The sequence below is a fragment of the Strix aluco genome, chromosome 2 (assembly GCF_031877795.1).
Source record: "Strix aluco isolate bStrAlu1 chromosome 2, bStrAlu1.hap1, whole genome shotgun sequence".
NCBI lineage: Eukaryota > Metazoa > Chordata > Aves > Strigiformes > Strigidae > Strix > Strix aluco.
In genome coordinates, this window is record NC_133932.1 from 42,350,138 (window position 1) to 42,371,876 (window position 21,739).

Below are 21,739 nucleotides of genomic sequence, written 5' to 3' on the forward strand. Positions count from 1 at the left end.
GCGAGAGAAACCGGCGCCGCTGCGCCGGCGGGGGAGAGCTATCGCGAGACCTGCGCTGCCTCCACCGCTCAGCCCTCGGTGAAGGGCGCCCCGGAAGTATCGCGAGATTTCAGGTGCGCCGGGCCCGCGCGGCACCCGCTGGGTCTCCCGGGCCCTGCTGCCGATACCGCGAGGTTTCCCCCGGCGGCCCGCTCGCCCCCGGGGGGCGGGGGGGGTGACGGACGACACGGCCACGAGGTCTCGCGAGATCACGACACCACCACCCCCACCCCCCCCCGGCCTCTCCTTTTGTTCGGCGTGCTCGCGAGAGCGGCCCGCCGGCCCGCGGGGGCGCGCGCGGCTGAGATGTCTCTAGAAGGAGTCGGATTCTAGGTCACGTGGGCGGCCCGACCGGCGCCCGCCGCCATCTTGTGCGCTTCCCCAGCCCAGTGGCGTAGGTCCTAATGGAGGCGCGGCGAGCCCGCGGCGCCGGGCTGGAGCGCGGCGAGAGAAGGAGGAGGGCGCTAGTAGCGGCACGCTGCGGGGCCTGCCCGGCTTGTGTGTCACCTAGAGCAGGAGCTGGGACTGTGGGCAGCGGGCTGCTTCACCCACAAATACACTGGCCTCCTGCTTCAGCCCCCCCCCCCCCGCACAGAGGTCCCTACACAGTGCCTTTGCAGGGCAGGAACTCGAGCTCCTTGCTTTTACAGACCCCAGTGTGCATCCTGGCATTAGTTTTTGCATGCTTCCTGAAAGGTTCCGTCCCCTCACCCTTGTCCAGGCAGCCCCTCTCACCTGCCCTCCACAGGAACGCAGACCCATTAACATGGGTCTGGGCATGCCTACAGGACAACAAAATGATGGACTGTGCCTACACAGTGGCACAACACTGAGCCTCCACATTGATGGCAGTCGTCAATGCTAGTTATTAGATACTCATCACCTTTTTCCCAAAGCTGCCTTTAACCATCAAATCTATTGAGATGCCAAAGGTCACCCCTATTTTCCCTGTAGTAATGGTTTTGCCAAGCTATCCCATTGTATCCACAAAAAGCTCCACCTTAGACTCATTAGGATTCATATTTACTGTTAGCCTGTAAAATGCTAGTCAAATAATAAACATGAAGCTACCTGTCACTTTTCAAAAAGGAGAAACACCTCCATACCCTTCCATCACATCACAGCCTGCTGACATAGAAAATACTAGAGCCATTTCCTTGAATTTGGGTCAGTAAAAGTACTGACAAACTGCTTACAGGGTCAGGATACCTCTGAGGCTACTAAGTCACAAGGAAAAGGACATGGTGTTTGGTTGTCCTTGATCCACACATAGCAATTATTCCTCCATTTCCCTCCTCCTTGGGCTCCTGCTTCTTCCAACAAGAAATTACAAGGAAGATTCATACTCCAGAAGAATGCTTAGTTTCACTTTGGGATTTAGAGGCAAGATAAAACTTTTCTACAGTACTCACACATATCTACCTAGTTTTTTCTGAACACAGAATTCTTTCACATAACTGCCCTTAAAGTTGGAGCTCTAAAGCCAAAGTCCTTCCATTCCAGAAAATAAGCTTTACAAGATTTAAACACCCACAAACAAATCCTTTAACAAGCAACACATACTCCTTCTTACAGACAAATCAGCCAGTTCTGTACAGGACAGGAGCCACCCTTAAACCAAACATTTACCATTCCCCTGCTTCGGTCTTCCATAATGCTTCTTTAGCTGACTACTGCTCTGGAGTTAAAGGCTTATATTTGTATTTCTTCCCCAGGTGCACCTGTTTAAATGCTTGCAGGTGTGTTCACCAAGCCTGCTTGACAGTTAAAAGAAAAAAAGATTCTGTATTTTTTTTAAAAGCTGTTATTGGACTTAGGCCAAAATTTTAGTTTTCTGAAGGCAAATTTCAAATAAATCTTTTAATTCCTTTTCTTCTTACAACTTTGTGGATGATTCTAAATTCAAAACAATTCTACAATGTTTACATCCCTACAATGTCTGCAATGGTTTTGTAAACAAGAGCATTCAGTGTTTGATATAATTCATATGCACTAGAAAATTACATTAATTAATCCTTCTTCACTGTACATGTTTTAGAAGTGTCACAATAATTGAACTCCTGGTCCTGCAGTCAGGAAAGCAGGTGGGCCCACTTGCCTCTGTGGCAGGTTAGTAGAGGGACCTCTCTGTGTCATACTGTGTCACACTGGCAGTGTGCTTCCACGCAGCCTACCCAAGGCAGAGCAAATTAAAAAGTTGGAGTTTTCTGCTGCAGGCATGCAAGTGTTCCCATTACTTAGGGAAGTCAGTTTTCCCTTTGTTACTAACTTACCATCTGTATTAGGCAGGACTATGTATTCTCATTTTCACTTTCTATTCTCCTGCAGCTGACTCGAAGACAGTTTGCTGGAGGAAGTTGAACAGCTAATGAGTACTTGAGTCAAGCATTAAGCTAACACTGAAGTCCTCACAAATCCTGCTCACTGTTAAACTCAGTAAGTTTTTGCTGATGGACTCAAAACTGCTTAAAACCTGACACTGCTGGGTGCTTGGATGCTCAGTTCTTAAATCCTAGTAGGATTCCCAAATTTGCTATTCCCTCACCTGCAGAGCCTCATCTTGTAGGTCTTCTGAAAGGCTACATTGGTAGCCTCAAAATAGCTAGAGATACAGCTTTCTGAGTATTGAGGAGGTTGTTGCTGTGCATTAGGAAAGCAGTATCTCCAATTGCCACCAGTCAGCGTGGGTTGTAAAGTCAACACTGTTTATGAAGTTGTTGCTGCTGTTTAGAATATTTTTACCCAAAGCTGATAGATGTTGACCTTGTGTACTCAAGTGCCCTTATCTGTTTTGAAACTATCAACAGGTCATATGGTACTAGCCATCTTAACAAGCGGATTTCCCATCTTGCAGGACTATGGGCTTACCTCTAAAGGAAAGAGGTATTTTACTGATGGTAAGTCAACTCAGACTTAGGCCCTGAAATCCAGAGTGTGATAAAAAGTAAATCCTACTATGGATGTAATTCTTAGGTTACAGTACTGAAAATTTGTTCTACAGGGCTAGCTATGAGACTAAGACCACATACCATATTTTTGTGAGACATATTGCAAGCTAGCAGGACAATAAAAAATATACAGTTCACATCCAGACACTGTCCCAGCAAAGGGACTGAGAAACAGTCTTTAGTCAACAGTGTCTATCTCTCAGTAATATCAGAGATCTGTCTTTAACAACATAAATTTTAAGTGCTGCATCTGATCAGTTCCCAGATTTCTGGGGGCGTTTTTAGGCATCAAAAGGCAGAGTCTTACTGATTTGGAGGAATAACATGAAAAGAAGAACCACATGCAACCATTGATACACTGTTAGTGAAGCCTTCACTACAAAGTCTGCATTTCCCTATAGCAGCAGCTACAAATCTCTTTGGACCAATGGATAAGTTTTAAAATAATGTATGTAAAAGTAATTTATGTGGCAAAATAAAATGAAAAAGCATTTTTAAAGCTGGCATCCTTCCTCTAACTTCAAAACAAAACCAGATCTGTTGCATTGGATGGCCTTCCCAGGTTCCTCACATTTGGGAGGCTCATTCTTCAGGCAATTCTCTCAGCAGCAGTCCTGGTGTAGGCAGTTCCCAGCACTTGCCATTTGTTCCTGTCCTCAAAGTGTCCTCTCGGCTGTCCCAGTATAGCTGTTAGTGATGCCAGTCTGTGCAGTGAATGAAGGAACTGATACGAGTTTAAAATAACTCTGTTTGTATGGGTAGAAAAAACCCCTGTCTAAGTCAACTTGCTGCCCAGAGAAAGGCCTGTGGGATATTGGTTCATAGTCAATGAGTTTCTTCAATTTTGTGAATATTTCCTGGCATGCATGCCTTAACTCTGTGCAGGGCAAAGCCGGTGCACTTAAGCCAGACATTTCTTTCACTGTCATTGCCAGCTTACCTAGTCCCTACCTCACTCTGCACCCCCAGCTCATTTTAGCCTCTCAAATAAACTGATGGCGAGAGGGTGTTATTTTTCACCTGGATCAGTCCCTCGGTCTGGTTGGTGTGGCCACACAAATGCATATGCCAGTCCAACAAGAGCGGGATGGCTAGCCCCAGGCAGGGAAGACAGGGGCCCAGAACTGCTGCAGCCAGCACTGCTGCTGAAGAAGCCTGTGCAGAGCTGCAGCCTCCTTCTCCGGGTAGGCAGGGGCACAACAGGAGAGCACAGGATGCGCACCAACATCTTCTCAGGGAAGGAATGCACTGGAGTGCTCATTACACAAACCATAGGACTCAGTGGGGAATCTCAGGAAAATCTGGGCAGAGTTTTCTGTTGCCTGTTGTAGAATTACATTAGATATTTTAGCCAAAATGTGCGCAGTTGGTTTTCTGATTTGGGTCCTTTTGTCTCTGTTTTGATATAAAATCTTACTCTAAGGAATAAAGGAAGTTGCTAATAATAAAAATAAGATTATTAAACTGTGCCTGGACAGCATTTGACAGAATATTTTCAAAATTTTCCACTATGTTGCAACACTCTGTTCTATCATTGCCTATGCTTGAGGACACCTCTATTCTAAGTCTTAAGAGAGGACATTATGCCTTTAATTTACAAGAAGAATTAAAAGGCAATCTGATTAAGAGCTCCTCTGTTTTTTGGCTAGTGTATTGCCACCGAAGCCTTGTTGGCTCCCCTTCCCTTGTCTCTCCACGCTCCCAGTCTGGTAGAGGCCGATAGAATGTACATAACTGATTGGGGAGACCTTGATGAAGAGCAGATTCATAGTAATTCTCTGAAAAGATGCCTGGAGCGTGTTTGAAAACTTCAGACCTTCACATCTTGTCCTGAAAAGCCACAAAAAACTGTTTACAGAACACAGACACTTTACAGAAAGGAGAGACAGAATCAGATAGTTTTATAAGCTATGACTCGAGAACAGGGATGTATATTGAAAGGATTTGCACATTTCAAACATATGCTAGTCCTTATCTGAGGCAGCACTCAAGGCTTCTCTTTGTTTTTTCTTTAATGAAGTCCTCTTTTTCTTTTCTGTAATGGTTTAGAAACAAGATTAAGTAGTCACAGGCTTCTGTGGGAAGCACAAGCATAGTTTTGTCCTTATTTCTTCTGTTACACTGGGATCACACAGGGAAGAATGCGTCTATGAATTTCACACAGAAGATGCTTCTTGAGCTGAGGTCAGGGCCTAGGAGCTGGTGACCTGAGTGCCGCCTAAGGTTGGCACTTGAATGGCAGCAGAGGGAAATGAGAGTATGGGCAAAGGGATGGGAGACAAGACAAGAACTAGTTAGTTTTAGCTCTCTGCTGTAGGTGAAGAGTTCCAAATGGCACTCTTTCCTATCTGTCTCTTGCTTGGATCTTGACATAAGTCCCTTTTCGAGGCAAGAGTAAGCAGACTAGCAAAGATACACTCATGCAGCTTGCAGTGAGCCTACAGTGTTACCTGCCTGACTCAAGAAAGGACTGGCCTGGTGTCTTACCAGGTGGCTGCTTCACTTGCCTGGATGCAGAGGGACACTTAGCACTGCAGCAGGAGAGGCTTGCCTCACTCACCCCTCTTTTCTCCCTGAGCCCCCGTGTGCACAGCCCACAGGCCGCTGAAGTCACTGCCCTGTTGTCTGAAGAGAGCTGTGCTTAGCCCAGCCTAGCCAGGATTGGAGCTACTAGCTGATACCCAGATCAGAGCCTGATAATTTCATCATCCAGACCCTCATTCCCAGCCTCTGGCCTGTGTCCCAGCTAAATGTCCCAGCTAAATATCCCAGCTATGCCAGTGAGTCCCTCACTCTGCCATGCACCTCTCTTGGCTGTGGAGGATTTTCCCTGGCCACGCTGCACGTAAGGAATGGGGCAGATATGTTTTGAGGTTTCAAGGACGGGCCTTGCCAGCACTCTCCCCTCTTGTGTGAAGGTGCTTGACTCCTGCTGCCAGGTGTGAACACCTGGTAAGCTTTGAGCTTTACAGATGGTGGTTGTGCAACATGGTGCAGCTGCCAGGAGTGTTTGGGTTAAGCAGCAGTGGTCTCAGCTATCTGAGGAATGCCCGGGGCTGCTAGTACTCCTTATTAAGTGAGAGAGAGATTTTGAAGTATTAAATACTGAGAGGCAGCACTAACTGAATGCTTCAGCTTGTGCACTGTCAGAACCATGTTGGGCTTTTTCTGTGGCTCAGAGTTGCAGGGGATGGAAGGGAGAGTGACTAAAATAGCAAGGGTTGTTGTCTTGAGTGGAAGAACGAATGGAAAGAAGATGGCAGTTCTATGAACACTGAAAAGTTCTGAGTTGGGCTCTATTTTTTGTATCGCTAGATTCCTTGCTAGCTTGGATTTTAAAAATCTTAACTACTTTTATCTCTCTGCATTCAGATGTCTCCATTGTCCCCACTGGGCTCCAAATTACCTTGCCTCCCTCTCTCACTCCCCAAGTTTACACACTGCTTTGTCTTCCCAAATGCTGTTTTCCATGTTCCAATTAGAGTAAGGGCTTGCCTGCACAGGAAAGTTGCGCTACTATTAATTTGCAGTTTGCTTTAAAGAAATTATGCTAAACCTGGGCAAAAGGCCATGTGGATACCCTGGTGTTCCTTTGCAGGAATATAAATGGCTTATTTCAGGTTAGATCAGGTCAATTAGGAACAGGAAGAACTTGCAAAGCAATACATTTTCCTACACCAGAACAAAGAGAGTCCAGCAGCTTCTCCTGCAGATTGTGTCCTCCAAATGGGAAGAAAGATTGGGGGCATGGTCTTGACCTCAGCAGGAGCCACAATCTGCTGGAAGGAGGTAACATACCACACTCAGCTAGTCCCACCAAAGCAGCAGCCTCTGCTGCCATTAAATTCTGGCACGTGCTGTGAAGGAGACTGTTTCACGCTGCAGCAACTGCCTTTTGCCTACTCAAGGCAGCCTGGTCCGCAGCACTTAACAGAGCAGGAGCAGGGACTGCTGCCTCTGTGAAAAGTATTGGCATCCACTGCGTTACTACAGGTATTAAAAATATAGTCCTTTGTCAAAAAAATTACAGTATGATCTTGCTCAATAGGAAAAAGTCATGTGTGTCCGTCTACTACCCCTCTTTGAACACTGCATAAATGCTTGGAGTTAACTGTATTGGTTTACAAGCAGATTGTAATTTTATGAGTGTGAGTTTCTCTTGTAGGCAAGCTCAGAGTAGCAGAAGGTGAAGACAAAAGAAGAGAGACTTATAGCAGCAAGAAGAAATGAAAGAAGCACATCAGTAAATCTTGGATGCTGTGCAGTCTCATTGTGAACTGGTTTGAACTGGTAAGCTAGTAATTGCCTAAATCCAAATAGGCACCTAGTCAAGATGGCTCCTATATTAAGCAGCATTAGTATTATACTTTGAAGAAGACACTAATGCTTCTCACTTTGGTTTCTGTAAACCTCTTCTCTTCCAATTACCATTTCTAAATACCAAATGTAACTTTCATGTCATATTAGAGTCTTCTTTGAAAAACCTCTAGAGGGTCACTGACCAAATACTAGGGTGATGACAGCTCAAAAATGCCTATGGGATTGTTGGAGTCCTGAGGGCACCACCAGACCTGACTGCCCCTTGGCGGCCCCCCAGGGCTCCCCCCACCTGCCTACGGCCCAGGACCCCATGTCACCCCCCTGAGGCCATCAGCCCCTGCCCCAGTGATGCTGCACCAGGGCTGGTCTCCATCTCCACACAGCCCTGCCCTGCCCGGCCATGGGCCCCTCTGAGCTGGGCCCACCCATGGGCCCACGACCAGGACCAGCCTTGGCTGTCCCTGAGCAGTGGAAGAGCCTGGTGCTTGGGGCTGAGGCTACCCTGGTGCCCCTGGCTGCTCCTGCCTGAGGGTGGGATGGCCCCCGGCTGCCAGGCCCTGCTCTGATGCCCTGGGGAACCCCTGCAGTCCCAGCCCCCAGCCCCAGGGAAGCTGCTGCCCTTGCTGTTCCTTGCTAGGAACTAAAAGACCGACATTATGAAGCCTGAGGGACAAATGAACCAAATCTCATACTGGTCTTGGAAGAGAAAGGGGAAAGAAGGTCCACCTTCCTAGTTCCCTCACTGTTGCTGTTGAGTATTGATTAGGTCTGTCCCTTGGCCAGTGAAGGATTTCCAGCAACTGCAAAGGAATGGAAGCAGTGTGGAGACTTGTAATACAAAGGTTCATATAGGTGTGAACAGAGCAGGAGTGGGAAGGCCTGGGTGTAGAGGCATCAGCAGGAGCACTCAGCAGGGGAAGGGCTCTCTGCATGGCCTGCGTTAATGACATCCAGATTAGCAGGTCATCAAGACCACAGGCCATCTACTTGCTGTTTCACAAGACAGGATGGAGCTACTGCCAGTTCCAAAAAGATGCAAAATATATCTAAACCCTGCACATGGTCACCAACCCAAGAATAACCCAGGAGACATGAGGAGGACTTGATAGCTATCTTCCCTGGTTCTCCATGACATCACAACAGATCCTGGACCTGTTATCTGGGCACAGTCCTCATGTTGCCTGGATTTTGGATGGATGGCTTCAACATGCTGACCTGGTGCCTGGTGGCTGCACTTGTGAGTGTGAGACTGTGAATATGGCTGAGTGAAACCCGTTTTGTTTCAGTTTTTATTTTAAATAAAATCACTTTCTCCCCCTCCCCCTGCCCCCCGGATGTTTTCTACATTGTCAATACAGTGTTGGAACAGTATTTCCTACAGAGGAACAAGGAGTAGTGAATAGGAGGACCCAGCTGCATAATCTTTCAGTCATATCTCTTGTGATGGCAGCAGAGAAAGAACCATAAAAAAATTTGTCTGGATAAAAGAATCTTTTTTCTGAATGGATTCTTCAAAGACCACCCTGTCCTTTTTGCTGGCTTTGGTCAGCAGTGCAGGTCACGCGGCTGGAGCTCTGGTCCACTCCATTGTAAGAGGGTTAGCTCAGGCTTCAGTTTGCACATTGCAACCTTTCCACTTATCAAATCATATAAGGTAAAGGGGTTTTGAGACATCTTGTCCATCACACTGTCTTAAGACTAAATATATCTATCCACTCTGGATGGATGCTCATCAAACTGCATCTCCAGAACACCAACTGCATCCCCAAAGTGGGGGAGGGCTCCCAACCCTGGTAGCAACTGGCCTCTCTCTCCTAAGAGGCAGGGCACCAGGCTGCCCTCATGTCACCACAGCCACCACTCCTCAGCTGTGAGGCAGGAACCCCTGCTTCATGCCGAGACTGGAAAGCTGCTTAGGGAGCCAAGGGCTCCCAGCTCCTTTCAGACACCTCCCTTTCAGAGGCAGCCGGTCTGCCTGCAGGGAAACAGGAGCTGCTGCTGCCTCCCCGTGAGACAGCAGCTCTTGTTGACTTCCCCCTTGTCTAAAAAACGGCACAATGTTGCTGTTCACTCCAAGAAGTGGCTGCACAGCTTGTTGTTGCATGCCACCTCGCTTTGGAATAACTTAAGTCTCCTTATACTATAATCTCATTGCTTTTTAGCCCGTTCATAGTAAACAGGAAGAGTAGTTTATTTCCTTCCTCTTTGCAGTTACTTTTTATGTATTTGTGTACTGCTATTTTGCCTCTCCTCAGACATCACTTCTTGAGACTAAATTGTTTTTCATTGTGCCTTACAGTTCATAACTTCTAAGCTTCCAGTAGAGCAGCAGTTTAACATTTAAATTAATATAGTGTTTATGAAATGATCTGGACTAACAAGCGTGGAAATGGAGACTTCTGTCTTCACAGATTAGATGCCACAGTGGTAGGAGCAGTGAGAACTTCATACCTAACTAGTGATCTGGAACATCTCTAGAGGCAAGAAGATAATGTAGTGATGAAATTTATCTAAGTGGTTCAGATTTCCTCTTTAATCAGTAGCCTCTAGGCTGTTTCAGCCTGCTAGGATTCATATGTGCCAGATGTGGTAGTGTTTTGTGATACAGACAAAACATTGCAATAGCAACGAACAGTGTTAACCAACTCATTTCACATAAATTGCCAGACTTGTGGAGGCAGAGCATTCAGGCAGGGTTCATCTAATCAGCTGTAGATAGCTACATGGAAGGCTCTCCAGCCAAGCTAGTCACCTCAGGTCCCTATTACAGCCGCAGCAGAGAAAAAGACACTCTGAGGTCATGAATCATCTCATCCTAAGGCAGATATTTAAAATAGATCAGATAAGACAAACCTTTAAAGTGCTTATGGGGCTACAGGCTCAGAGGTAGAGATAGACACTGTAGACATCTAAAATTAGGTGAGCTGAATCTCACCTGTGGAGTCCATCAAACTGGTGACGCACAGGTCAAAAGCCTCACTTCCTGTGGTGAATTCTCAGAGCACACCTTCTGCCTTTTTGAATTTACATCTGCCTCCAAACATCCCGATGTAATGGCTGCTGAGACATGTATGAGGGTCTTCCACCAAATGGCTACATCTTCTTACTGATATTCAAAATTTTAAAAAAAATCTTTTTTTTTTTTTGGTTTAGTATTTAAATAATAATTTCTAAGAACAGGAATAGTTGCTTTTTCACTTCTGCTTATGCCAGCATGTGGAGTTGGAAAAACAAAATCTTGGAAGCACTGATGTTCATCATGGCTAAAATAATGATATTCTGCAGAGGAGGGGGTTTAGGTTGAGTCATCTGATACAGTTGAACTGTACAGATTTATCTTGCAGAATCTTTGGAAAATATGTACTTAAAAACAATCTTTTTTACTACCATAGAATTTTCTCCCCCCGCCTCATTTTTATTCGTTAGTTAATAGTTTGTAATTAAGGAAAAGGATTCTCTTGATACCATAGCACATCTCCTGACCCACTTCAGTGCAAATGCATACATAACCACTTGTTTGTTTGCACTCCTACAGGTGTTGGTGCTGTGCAGATATGGGCTGTGGTTAAAGTTTCATAATGGAAAATCTGACAGGCAGTTAACTAATCCATGAGTCATATGTCGTAATAGCCTAAAGGTCTCTGATGTTCGACCTTCATTTGATACCCTCGCCATCAGGGAGTTATACATAACCCCTCTGAAGAACATTCTTTATATAGATGACTGCACGCTGCCCTTTTATACCTGCAAGAATGGGCATTGCACTTACTGAACCAGGGAAGTCTCTGTCTCCCTTTACACCCCTCTCACTCTGTGAGTCTCTTTGCAGGGCTGCAGAGGTGCACTGCAGGAAACTCACCTGATGAATGAGAACAGTGGAAATCTCTCTGCTTAGCTTAAGTCCTCTGTAGGGCCTAGCTGAAAGCTAAGGAGAGGGATGGGGAGCTGGTTTTGGACTCCATTCACCCTAACCCTTCTGAAGGGATTTCTGATTGTTACATCTCCAGTAATAAAAGTAGCAGTGGAACTACCAGTACTAACAGAGTTCTGCTGATTTCATCTGTGCATGGCTCACTTCTGCTTAAGACAGGCCAGACAGATACAGAACAAGACATCCTTTTGTCAGACCATCACAAGCAGGAATCTCACTGTTGCTGACATCAGAGGAGTTGAGCCAGCATTAGCAGGGCCAGGGTGTTTATAGGAAGACTTAATGTAGAGAGGGCTCGTCTAGAGAATCTTCCCCTTTATTTTCTAGTCAAAGGGTGAAAAAGCAACACTGCTTATTAGGATACTACAACCTTGTTGTCTTTTGGGACTTCTCAAGTCCTCCCTCAAAGGCAGCAAAGGATGTTGGCATTGCTGCTGTTCCCAAAGCAATAAGGCAGACAAGTAACTTCAGTAATTGCATGTGAAGTTTACATACTATGACTCATTGTCATAAAGAAACCTAAACAAAATCCCAGTGTGTCATTAAAGCTGGAATATGTTTTCCATAGTAAATTCTTTTAGGTTTGATTTGGCTTCTTTTTTACAGCTGTAGAATAGTAGAATATCTTAGGGATATTAACTCTTTGCCATTGCAGGATAGAAAGTTCTCGTCTTCATGAACAGACCCAGCATAAAACACAACAGAAGGTTATCTTATTTTTTTGAAACACTCTGGCACAACAACCTTTACAGCAGTGCCAAATGCTAGATGACAGTGAGACTAGCTGAGAAGACAAATGGAAAGAAGAAACCAGAGGAGAACAGTTGTGTCCAAAGCTTTAACTTAGGCTGCCTTTTTAAGAAACTCTGCTATTTTCAGATAACTATTTTATAATTGTGTCTTAAGACATCAGCAGACGCCACAAGTGATGTACACGTAGCATGGAGTTGCGTGCGTATATGCAAAACTGCATAGTGAGGGTCTGGCACAGTGGGAGGGGGAACATGCCCAGCCTGACTGTAGGCACCAGTGAGGAGGTTAGTCATCCTGCTGAGTCAACTGGAGACGCAAGCACCTCCAAAGGGTGCTTCTGCCTACTTGTTGTCTAAAGTTACGTGGTATGAGCCTATAATGATAGGCTCATATGCATGCTCATTTATGTATGAAATTCATCTTGCATGGATGGTCTAGATTACCAGATCCAAACCTCTTCATCTGGAGTAAACTTGGTGTTGCACTGGGCAGGGGCTTGCAGTGGCTGTTTTTTAGGGCTCTCCTTACAGCCCTTCTCAAGCAAATGCAGAAGGTGAGAAAAGGACAAATGAAGGTCCCAGTAGAATTCATGTTCGTGCACATCTAGCATCAGAATCAGGGCAGCAGTGATAGAATTCTGACAAGGAAGTTGCTAAAAAGGGGCTGGGAGAAGGGAAAGGACTACATAGCAGATGTACCTGCCCCTCTGTCAGCAGCTCTATCTCTTCACCCACCTCTGCCTTCCACTCACATGGAACTGGTGATGTTTTAATGGTGTGAATTCCCACTTATCAGGACATGGTAATAGTTAATGCTCCTTATTTACACAAGTCTACCTGTACAAGTTTCTGTCTAGTCAGTCACAAATTTCCAGGCATCTAGACTCTGTTCCAAGAAACAGGAAGAGTTAGGGTTTTTCCATCTTCACAAATAACTTTCCAAGAAGTCATCACCAGATAAATGCACAGTTATCCTTGTTGCACTCCAGGCAAAATGACAATATAGCTAGAATAAGAAAGGCAGAGTTTGTTTTCTGATGTGGTACTAGTTATATGAATAGTACTGAGATAAACCTGGCAGAAGCAGTGTAGTTTAAACTCTAACAGCTTTAGCTTTAGAGAACTTTCTATCCTATTCAGCTGCTACCTTGTTCCACCATTTCAGGCCACAACCTTGTACTTGTCATCCCTATTGCAAGATTTTTGTTGCTATCATTTCGAATCCCTTCAAGAAGAAGGGCTCAGCTACTCAAATCCCACTGGCAGGATAGGGCTGCTGAAACAGATGTAACATAATAAAATGCACTACAGAATTGTGCAACTCTTGTCTGATGATCTGAGGAACTCCCAGTTTGGCCCGCAGTACCCACTGAAGTCAGTGTAACTATCTCCAGCAACTCATCCTGGCATTGGATCACGATATTCATAACAAACTTTTGTTTTGAAGTGCCAAGACAGAGGAACTGTATGACTGTTCCAGAACATGCTGCACTCTTGCTTTAGCTGAATATTTGTATTATTAAAAATATTTTTCCTTTTTAAAAGTCATCTTAATATCAGAAGAGAATTTTCATTTGGTCCGTCTTTCCTCTTTTTATTGCAGTATTGGTTGTAATTAAATGTTAAAGTACAGGGATATCATTACCTGACATTCTTCTCTCTTTTCCAAACAATCCCTGGAACTGAAAATTAATAAAATAAGATATAACTTTTAGTTTCTTCATTTAGTTCCCCTGACTTATTTTCAGCTTTGACAGTGCTTTTCAGGCTCTCAGTTTCACTGCTTCCTCCCTGTTTTCTGGTCTCCTGAGCTTGTGTGGAGCCTTTGATGCTGCAACAGGGCAAGGTAAAGCACTTTAAAAAAAAAAAGTGAAGTACTGTGACAAAAGGACAGGAATCACCCCAGGGATTCATGTGATGAAACATCTTTAAAATTCTGAAAAACTGACTAGTCGGGAGTTGACAGTATCATTTTAAGAACAGTTTATGTTAAGAAATCCTGGTTAGTCTTATGAGTAAGTTTTGGCTGAGCACAAGTGCTAATGACTTTTTTGAAGCGAAAAACATTTCTAAAGACAAAAATAGCTAGTACTGAAATCTCTCACAGTCATTATTTACAATTTCTGTGTGATCCCTTGTCCAGAATTATAATGATTGCTTGCCATGCCAGCAGAACTTATAACTTTGTGGGTTTGTCTTTAATGCTGTAATTAAAACCAGGATGATTTTCGTGGGCCCAGAATAATTTGTAAATCTTTTGAGAGTTCTGTCTTTTAAGTGGCTTTACATAGGATATAGGCTTCACCGACCTAAGCATGCAGACATATTTTTTTATACTCACTGATGTTTTCATCAAGGAATCATATACCTTTGGGGTTATTTCAACCTGATATGTTTAGGTAAAAGGTAAAAGTACCATTTTCCCAGCCTTTCTCAAGATTTTATAATGTGTTTAAGTTATTTTTAAGTAAAACACTCCTTCTTTTTCTTCTGCCAGTATGCCTCCAAATAGCTTGTCTCTGTTAGTCCTTCTATAAGAGTTAAAGACTTGTCATTTAACAGTCCTTTTATACTGTCTTTCCTCCACCATGACACTTCCCATTTTACTGTCCACCCTTTCACGACGCAGGCTGGGGACCCTGCAGTGACTCCCTAGTATTCCCAGAGCTGAGCAGTCTGAAGACCAAAATCTTCTTGTTCTTCTTAAATATGGGAACATTATGTAGTGTAACTCCCAAAATCTGATCTCCTACTAGTTCTCCATATTTGTTGGAGGAGTGGATGTTCCTTATACAACAAAAAGACCATTCTGGCATCACTCATACACTCCACAGGGCAGACAATATATTATAGCAATAGTCAGTGAGGGGTAGTTATACAGGGAAGGGTGGAGAGTTAAGTCCTCAAATGCAAATTTCTTCTTGTTGGAAAACGCAGCTATTTCTGAAGTCTGAAGTTTCATTAACATGGTTCCTCTATGGAAAAGTGTCTGCAGTGCAGAAACATTTAACTTGTCCTTTAAGTTTTTGTTCTGGGAATATTTCTTGTAAGGTGTTTGATTCTTGAACCTGCTTCTGCCTGGCAGTATTACTAACCCGGGGCAGAGGATGTTTATATAGTAGTGAGCACCATGACAGCCCTTAGTAAATAATGAAAAAAATCACAGGCTTTGTTTCTGTTTAAATACTGTGTTTGCCCTCTGTGGATACAGATCTTCTGGATCTTGCTCAACAACCTCATTTGGGTGAGACTGGATATTGCGCCAGTTTTATTCCAGCTCCTTTTACATATGGCACCAGTACAGACAATGCACTGGCTAACAAAGAACTCGGAGTCACCCATCTAAAACCTTAAAAAAAAGCCACAGTCCCTGGAACCTGCACTAAAAATATCTGCCAGGATTCTTAATTTTTATACAAATACACAATTAAGGTAGAAAAGGAAAGAAGCAAATATGTCCAAATCAACAATTAAGGCATGCAGGAACAATTAGAGTCCAAATTCACTGCCCCATTCCAGACTTCTAGACGAGTGTTGAAAATACCAGGGCTGGAAAGTTACTCTGGCTGCTATGGAGGGGATGCCCAAGTATATGAGACCCAACACAGAATTAGCGATGTGAAGAAAACCCACGCTAGTTAACTGTTTTAAAGCCCCGAGCAGAGAGAAGTTGGGAAGACAGGAGTTATTGCATTCTATGAACTTGGCCTTCCAGACCCGCACGCCGGTGCAGAAGCTGGGGGGGATGTGTGCTGTGGAGAGGAGCTGTGTGTTTCCCTTCAGAACAGCCTGAAAGCTTCTCAGGAATCCCAGCACTTAAGATACATCTCAGAGAAATCATACTGCAGTTGACTGTGCCTAGCTCGCATATGTTTTCAATAGAAACATTGAAAATCGTTTCAAGATTGAGGCGTATACACGTTAAACTTCCAAGTATAAACTGAAGAACAAATAGAGCTATGCTAAATTGGTTTCTGGTACAGCCTGACAAAATACTCAAGATGCTACCTAATCCCAAGTGATCCCATAAAAACCACTGGTATCTATGTAATCTCCTACCACCACATCTTAAATTTGTAGGTGAGGTTACTACATTCTCAGTCTGGTTTAATCTCTTTTCCATCAAGAATTGGCAAAGCTGAGAAATACTTTATGGCTAAATTCAGCATATTTTATGTGTTTGTGATATTTGTACTTTTCTATTTTTAATATAAAATATAAGTAAAGATAATCCCTATAAATGTATAAAGTGGTAATGCATTTATTATGGAATAATAATATTTATATTAATCAAAAGATTTGTAACATTTGACCATAACTTCATTACTGCAGAGTGAGCTGCAGTAAGGGGCCTTGAGCTGGTCCAGAAGACAAGAAAGGACAAAATTCAGGTCCCAACATCCAGCAAATGAGGAGTTAAGGTATTACAAACTGAAGCCTCTGCAAAACCGGATGAAAATGCAGAGTTAAAAGCCTCTGCCAGTTCTGGAACAGAAACTAAAGTCTGCTTCTACCACCAGGAAGCTATAGCAGCCAGGGGAAAATGGGAAGGGATCAAGAAACAGTGGGGTGAGAGACAAAAGTTAAAAGAACATCAGGATGAAAGGGGTTTTTTTGCCATCATAGGCATCATCAAATGAATGCTGCATGCCCTGTGAGTCTTGATAGTCCATCATAAGGTATTAGGTCCAGCAGAGGGTTTCTTGGTCAGAGTTATGCAGGAGGCCAAGGTAGACAATCTGGATGGTTTAGGATGTGCAGTTGGAATTTCAGCACTGTCTGCTGCTTGCTTTATGGCAGTAGTTGTAGCAGTATTGGATGGTAAATGGGAAAGTGAGTAGCAGCGTGCTGACAGTGCTGCAGTTGCAGTAGGAAGAGACGTACACGTATATCTTGATGGTTCAGACATGCCCCATGTCAGCAGTGAATTCTGCAGTTTGTGTTAATAGTAGGAGCAACAGAAGTGTGCTTGCATGGTGGTGGCCAGCAGTCAGTCAGCCTACATGAATGGTTGTTGTGGGGGCACAGAAACGAGGTGCTGAAGGTACTGTCTGAAAAGAAATCTCTGTGGAAAGGTAAAAGGGAGATACCATTCTGCATGTCTGGGCTAGTGTGAATTCATCAGGCTCTGTGTTTGAATGGGAGCCAGGTATAGCGTACAAGTAACTCCTGTTTGCTGTGCCTGACCTAAATCCAAGTGTTGCTTTGTCAGGTTTTGCCCGACACGTGTTCTGTTTCCCTACTGTGTTGTAACACTGCTGGAGACTGGGTGTTAGCATTGGAAACCTGATGATTCAAACACAGAAGTATGAAGGCCGCATTGTGGCAACAGGGAGGAAGTGGGGACATGTAACCTTACCATGTATTTTATGGTGGTCAGGGGTTTCAGTTCGTGTTAAAAGAATTCTTATTTGGGAGTTTCAAAGGATTAAATATAGACCATCTTCACATGCTAGATGGCAGTGAGGCTCCGCAAGCAATCCGCTTCTCTGCTAACAATGCTTGTGGGGATGTAATGTCTTGTTTGTTTATTAAATAGTCATTTTTCAGGATCGACATATATCAGAGCTCATCTGTGCAACTCCACTGCCTCCCATTCCTTGGCAAGAGCCCCCCCAGCAAGAATGCACAGCCAGCACAAATCCTCGAGCTGTCCCTGAATCCTTCCTCATCTTCAGTCTCACCTCAGGTTTTGAGGAAGACAGGAGTATTACACAAGAGGTCCTAGGGTGGTAAGATAAGCCTCTGCTATTTGAGCTTCTGCCTTAAACTACCACGTTGCCATGAATGAATAAGTTTCCAGTAGCAAGAAGCCAGGAATTATCTCAATAGGAAAACTGCCAGCTCTTCTGCGATACCCGCCTCTGGCTGGGACACGAGAGAAGTCCCCTGGTAGGATATCTGTGTGAACACCGAATCCCCCTCACTGCTGACACTGATGACAAGGTTGAACAGAGCAAATGCACTCTATCCACAGATGATCCTTTTCTCAGTAGAAGAACAGCAGGTGAGCTTGGTGTTGAAGGCAGAGAGGGTGATGGTATCATCAGTGAGAAATGAGAAGACAAGATGCAATTGAGATTGTTGCAGTGTAAGTCCGCTAGAGCCCCAACCCTGGGATCTGAGATCTTTCCAGGCAGTGAAGGCGTTAAGTGTCTTCTTACTATTTCAAAGATCCATGTTTAAAGCAAAAAAAACCAAACAAATTAAATAAAAAAAAAGCAGTAGTGAAATGGAAAAGAAAATCCACAAGCCAGAAAAGGGGTGCCAACAGGTATCAGAGAAGGGAGAAAAACAACTTTTGGTCTAATTCGATGACAAATGCATAACGTTGCTAAGAAGCAGTGGTTTTGCTTCAGCGAGAAACTCCATCTCAAGTCAAGAAGTAGTGGGGGTGAACTGCAATGAACTCGGTGCGTATTCCCCCTCATGCTCTTAGCACCAAGCATGGGGTACAGTTAGCCAAGCTCACACACCTGGAGTGCACATGTCACTGCAGTGCAATGGTTACAAATGTTGTCACTCAAATGACCTTTTTGGAGGAAGAAGAAGGGGAGGAGGAGGAGGAGGTGGCTTTAACTTGACAACCCCAGCTCAAATGACCTACTGTTTGGACTATCAACATTTCTCTATTCCCTCGCTTACAGGAGATTTCAAGACAACATGACAGATGTGAATTTATGAGAACGTAGAATAGTCTAAACAAAGAAGCAGTCTTCAGCTTTAACTAGGACAGTACTGCTGTCCTGCTGTGGGGCCATCAGGGTCCTGAGCGCACTAGTAGCCCTACGCTGCCCTAAGGAGCCCAACCTGGGGCACCCACTGTTCCGGGAGCACCATGCCTGGGTCTGCACCATGGTGGTGAGGGCACTGCCTGCCTTGGGGCTACCCGGGGCTCCCAGCTCACCCCACCATGTGCAGCACCCTGCTCCTGCTGCTCCCTGAAATTTATCTGAAAGAATAAAACCAAAACCACCTCAAAAGCAGAGACTCTATTTATGAATGCTGTCATACTTGCAAAACAAAATTAAAATTAGTGCTATTGCAGGATGACGGACATGGAATAATAAGCCAAAACCAAATCTTAAAAGCCTACAGTACCTGAATCAAGATCTCAGTGTACAATGTTACAGGCAGAGAGGCTGTACAAAATCTTTAGATATTTAACCACTTTTGTGTGTTCCTGTGTGGAGGCAAATGATGGATTAGTTTTCCTGTGGAGGATTCATTAGTATTCTGTCATTGGTAAGTCAGTATTTTTAGCTTAGTGAGCTCAAGATGTATTGTGGTTTAGCCTCAGAAGTTACCAACTCTTGGTAACAAAAGAAAAAAATGGAGTGCATTAGGAACTGTAGAGTGATTTTCCGAGATCTTTTATGAACCATCCTCCTTGCTTGCTGGTTAGCAGTAAGTGACTATTAACTCCATTTCAGGAAGGTGGTGATTAAACTGGGTCAAATGGAAGTGATTAGGCTGGATTATCCCTGTCATGGAAAAATTCACTGGAAGATCTAAGAGGGAGGAAATTGCCACACAGATCCCAGCAAGTTCTGCTGGAAGGTATATGAATTTGCTTTTCTCCCTGCCAAAGAGCTTTGGCCTACCCAGGATCCCTCTAGATGCCTCAGACTAGTTTTGAATTGAATTGTTTTCATCTTGGAAGGTCCTCAGGACTGGTAGGGAAAGCAGTTGCCCCAGCATCACTCCCACTTGTGTGGCTCACCTAGGTCTACCTGTGCTGGATTTTGAGAGCGTTCCTAAAGACACCGAAGCTACCTTTCCTCAGGGTCCTTTAATCAAAAAAACTCTCTTTTCATTTCTGGTGCTAAAAATCACTGCAGAAATGTTCAGGTGGACAAGGAAAAGTAATACCATCCCTGCTGGGAGAGCAAACTCTGGAAGGCCAGCGAGAGGGCTCAAAGTGGAGAAACCAAGTCTTGTACTTGAGTCTGGGTTGAGTTGCTGTGGGTGCACACAAGCACACCTGCAACACCTGCAGTGTTTTGGATTTGCCCAACGCAGAGAGCAGCCTCTCTCCCATAGGCCATGAGATGAGTCTGTGTGTAGCTCATGCAGCGAGGCCACATTCAGCAGCATGAGCCTCAAATTTGCTGTGTGCTAGCAACAGGCTCCTGGGAGCCCAGGCCAGGTGGGTGGCTCTGGAGCCCCAGATATTGTGCTTGAAATCAGTCCCATACGAGCATCTCACCTACAGAGGCAACCTACGCTTGCTTTGTGCAACAATCCTGAGCTCTGGAGTAGAACTCGGAGTAGACACATACCCTGGCAAGTCTCTCTCTCAGCACAGCCCCAACTTAAGGCCACCCTCCATTATGTGATCCTGCCACAGAGAAGGAAATATTTTGGGACTGTCATGATTAATAAGAAATAAGTAGTGTTTTATTGAGAGGACTGGTACACAGTGTCCTGTTCGCCAGCAGCCAAGGGGTTGCTTCCTCCTGGTGACATCTCTGAGTGCTCTCTGCATGCTTGGCTCCGCTCCTCTATTTTGTTGAGATTTTCAGCAGACACCATGTCACCGACCCCTCTGTCATAACCCTTCACCTCTCGTGCTGTCAGAGAACTGCCCTGGGAAAATGGGGCCAAGATGTGTGTATGTGTATGAGCATGTGTATGTGCATGTGCCTGTGCACACAGCTGTGTTTATTTTATGTTGCATATAGAAGAAAAGAGGATTATTTATGTTCTAATCATGATGTGCTCCCCAAGCAAAATATTTCTGCTCTGATTTATTGCTCTCTTTAGGCCTGCCCTCAGGCATTGTTCTTATATTTGGAGCCGGTCACATTTTTTCCATTTGGAATGGAAATCTTAAGTGTAATGGCATATTTAATGAAAAAACCCAACAGTTACTTGGAGAGAGGTGGAGTTTCACTTCTCTGTTTTCCCATTTTATGTTTTTCTTTCTTCCATCTTTCCTTTTATTCTTTCTCCCATTTTATCTCTGAAAAAGGAAGGAAAAACAGTATCTGGAGAAAAGGCAGGAGAATATTTTTTTTTTCTCATTTTTGGTTAAGAAATTATCAAAGTTCAGAAGGTTTTATCCAGAAAAAGTCCACATGAGAAGTACCTGTCATTTTCTGATTACCACTGTTGTACTATTGATGAGAAGTACCCAGCCAACAAACCTGTGTAAATTAAAAAGGCTTGTGCACTATACAGAGCCAGCATTTCTTGGCAACTACAAAAGAAATGCTTTTTTTTTTTTTTTTTTTTTACTACATAGTGCTTTACAAAGGTTATGCAAGCGGCCTTAGAGTTTGGCTTTCTTTTTCTCTCACAAATATCAAAAAAGAGTGGTTCCCCCTGCTCCCAGCCTTCTTTTGCTAGAGGACTTCTCGGAGGACCAACAAAATCAAATTAGGTTTGTAGGTTGCACTTAGAAGATACAGGAGAATGCAGATCTTTAACAAATTGAGCTTTTCTCCCATGTGTTACTCAGGAGTTTTGATTCAAACAATCTCAGAAGACTTTTTACACAGTCTGAATAAAAATTCTTTTTAAATCTTTTTTAAAATCTTTCCTCCTTACTCCATTTTTAATTCTCCTCAGTAGCTCAGGATTCCTTTCTGTTTTGAGGCATGAAATTCCTTCAGCCCTATTGCCTACATGGCAAAAAGAGCAAGAACAAAGCAAGAGATTATGGAAAAAAAACCCAAACAAAACAAGAAAATAATGACATTTTCTTTTAAAAAACCTCTCATTCATCATTATGCCATAAGAAAACA